Source organism: Triticum dicoccoides, unplaced genomic scaffold (genome assembly GCF_002162155.2).
Source record: "Triticum dicoccoides isolate Atlit2015 ecotype Zavitan unplaced genomic scaffold, WEW_v2.0 scaffold51229, whole genome shotgun sequence".
In the NCBI taxonomy this organism is placed as follows: Eukaryota; Viridiplantae; Streptophyta; class Magnoliopsida; order Poales; family Poaceae; genus Triticum; species Triticum dicoccoides.
In genome coordinates, this window is record NW_021278222.1 from 18,096 (window position 1) to 22,091 (window position 3,996).

Below are 3,996 nucleotides of genomic sequence, written 5' to 3' on the forward strand. Positions count from 1 at the left end.
AAACACCCCGGTAGTTGTCATCTACTGCATCCTCCACCCGCTCCTTGTCAGAATCCTCCTCCCGCTCCTGCTCGTCGTCAGAATCCTCCTCCTCCTCCTCCTCCTCCTCCTCCTCCTCCTCCTTGTCAGAATCCTCTTCCCCCTCATCCTCCTTATCAGAACCGTCTCCCTCCTCCTCCTCGTCAGAATCATCTTCGTCCTCCTCATCGTCGGCATCCTCCTATTAAGTTTCCTCGTCGATGATGTCAATAATACGCAAATTCACCATCCCTTCCGGCTGTGGATTTGGCGGGAGCAATAATCGTACCAGCATGCTCGTTGTTGAGGATCCGACGAATCCATTGCTTCTGCCATTCGCCAAAGGAGAACCTCCATTGATATTGTGCCCTTCTCTTCAGGAATCATCCGCTCCAGTTCGACTGATGTCACTTCAAAGGTTAGCCCAGCGAGTGCAACTCGAGAGCTTTTTTTCTTGGAAACCAGGAGCATATTTCCTTGCACTCGGCCAACAACTCCTCACCTCCGGCACAAAATTCTTCCATTTCTCTCTTCCGTCCAAGTACAACTAGCATCTATTAAAGACAAAATTTGCAACTCAAATTATTAACAAAGAAATCGATTATAAGGATCGAAATTACCACATAACCTAAAATGGGCTCCTATGAACGGATCATAATCTATATTTTTATTAAACTAGCTGCCACTATCACGAATCCAATCCTAAAAAGACTTTCATAACGTTTGCAAGTTGGAGCAGATCAACGAACAACAATTCAATCGCCCAATCGCCCGTTCAATCGAATGATCCTAATTACTAGGCTTCCTATTAGAAACGTGCATGTCGCCCAACTATATCGGATGGTTCCTGCTAGCTGCGACGTATCACCAGATCGTTTCACCATTGGAGCTAAGGCATACGGTCGAGTAGGCGGCGGGACTGCTAGGGTATGGCGGCGCGGGACTGCTATGCGAACAATGACATCGGCAGAGAGTGGGGATGCGGCTGCTCACTCGGGGCTAGGCTATTTTAGGCAAAAGAAAGTGATAGCTCACATATCCCAGATCCCACTTCGTCATAAGCGGTCACAACCATGGACCACCTACCATACGCGGCCCGCATGTCCAAAGAACTGTGGCCCCACATGTCAGTAACTGAGCGGTAACTATCAACTGGTTTGACCGGCGACAAAGCTCTGTTTTGGCTTTTGTGAGAATGAGGCGAGTGGTGGAGGGGAAAAGTGGGGAAAGTTAGATGATATGGGCACAGAAATTCAAAACCCAGTAAAAAATATGGACAAAAATATGATACTATGTTTTTTAATAATTATGTTCACAAAGACATCGTACTCACAATGACCAACTGTGGAGTAGTTGAGTGTATTGATGATGGTGAGGTCGACAAGTGAACTATACCAGTCTCATGGGTGCATGTGGTATTGGTCGTACAGGGCTTGGGAGTAACTACCTTGTCTTACCTTTTCCCCTTGTCACATTTTAAAAATTCATTAATACCATATTCAGATCTGCATTTTGATTGTTGATTTAGTTTATATGAAGACAATAATTTCGGGTAAATAGCCATACGTACATAGCACTAAGTAAAGTATAAACAATATTTCGAAAGTGGCTTGGCCACTTTGGTGCACCCCGATCCAATTTGGAATATATGTGCGCCATGCCGCTGCTATTGGGACTATGTACTATGATACACATCCAACGCTTTTTTAACCGCACCAGTGATACATGGAGTCATCTGTGAGCTATGATATTTTTTTCAGCCACACATACAACATCAATAATATTGAAACACGGGATTCCTATTTCTAATGATCGCGCCATACTTGGTCGAATTGTATTGTACCACCAAATGCAAAAAATCAATAATTCAAACAGTTTTGCCAAAGCACATCTAAATGTGCCATAAGTATTGCACATCTAAATCCTATATTTCAACTAATTCAAAAGCTATACTAGTCACGCCCATGTTATTTTGGTTGGCACATCGAGCTCGTCAAATTGTATGTAAGCACCGTCCAAACATGGACCGAATTAATGTGCCATAAAATGTAGATATGTGTCGTAGCATTGGAAGCATTAATGCGGCAACGCCAACCTCTGCTGCCAATGTCTTCAAAATGTGTCTTTTTCATTCTCCGGGCTCTCTTTTCATACACACTTCCCAACTTGTATGCTACAAGAAATCCACATAGCCTACATCAATTTTGTATTGTTGAATATACTAGTACGAGATGTTGAAATCTCATAGGAGTGCCAAGATGCATCTTTCTATAATTTCGATGCATAAGGGTAGGAGGCATGAGAAACATAGCAATATTAAGGGAACTGGAAATTTGTGGAAGTTAGTCTCACGACGTTGTTTCTTAGCGCTATGTCCCTAACATTGTGCTCCCTCCAATCCTAACTAGTGCCTATTTTTTTTTCAATTTTCCCCTCAATACTCTGCGTGGTCCAGCGATTCAGCGATAGTTTCCTATCATGCCCCTGTTTTAGGTTCGCATGCAATGTCTCATAATTACTCGCATGCAGAGAGATAGGTTTATGCAGGCATGCAGGAAATAAAATCTGCAGGCCCATGGAAAAATAGTCAAGAAAATATCTTGTTGGCACTAAGGCAGACGAAATGATAAAGAACTAGATGATACCCCGCGTGTTGCTGCGGGAACTCTTAGTCCTACGCATATATGATAATACATAAATTGGATTCCTATGTTTGCATAGTAGATATATGATCTTAAGATAGTGAAATGTGCACTATGTGATACTTTTATTAAATATAGTGGTACGACATAATTAATCTGATATAATTTACATACATACCAATGTATATATACACATTAAGTACAGAGATTCTAAATTGGAGATGACATAAAACATTATATACAAATTGTCATTTTGAGATACTTACTATGTATTGTCTGGTGACTCCTGTTGTAAATCAATCTTCTGCATTTTACTACGTAAGTTGTATGTAGTATACCAAGTAGGTATTACAGAAGTTTATAGCAGGAGGCATTAAGATAATCTGCCAGAGCACAATCAACCAAATTTAAAAAAGTTGAGTGGAAATAACACTACCTGAGAAATCAAATGCATAATAGAGAAAACACATTTTTTTACGGAGCAGAGGAAACTAAATACGCATTTACGCTCCTGGTTTCAATCCAGGGCTTCAAAGCTTGTGTGGAGTCATCTAGCACCTCCCTACAAAGAAGCATGAGTATTAAATTAGATAAGACAATTTGATAACAATACAGAAGAACAAACAGTGACCATGCATCGTTGGGATAGCAAATAATACGGATACTCATTCAAATATGTGTGTCAAAAAACAATCGGCAAACCATGTAGGAACAACCTGACATGAATCAACTGGCATGAGAGTGGGAGATACATAAGGAACTCCACCTGTATGAGCCGACACACAGGTCCATGAAGAAATATTAACAGCCCCGTGTGGTAATTTTGATAGATATAATTAGGTATTAAGGTAAGGGATTAGTTACCGGCTCATGGGCGTCATCAGCACCATCGAAGGGAAGGTGCTCCCGAACAACACCAAAATGCGTGTCGGCGCATGGTGAATTACGTGCCCTTCTCCACGGGGGCGGATCGAGTACAATTGGGGATCCGACACTGCTATCTTCCTGCAAGCGGTGGATCGGCGACAACCGGACGTTATGCAACGCGTTGCCGTTCAAGTTCATGGCGTTCCGGCTCTGACTATGCAAGGACTCGGTGTACCTGTAGATGAAGATGTCGTTGGCCATTTTGTGCGGGTTCTTTAGGTTAGTTGATGACCACCTTCTCCATGGCACACGACCTGAAGTTTCACATCTCCAGGATGCATTTGTTTGGTGTAGAAGATGGAGATTATCTGTTGTAGAAGATAAAGAAAGTCATGGAAAATCAGTTGGTAGGGGAATTAATTGGGGTGATGAAGGAGATTTTCTGCCATATACTGCTAGAAGATAAAGA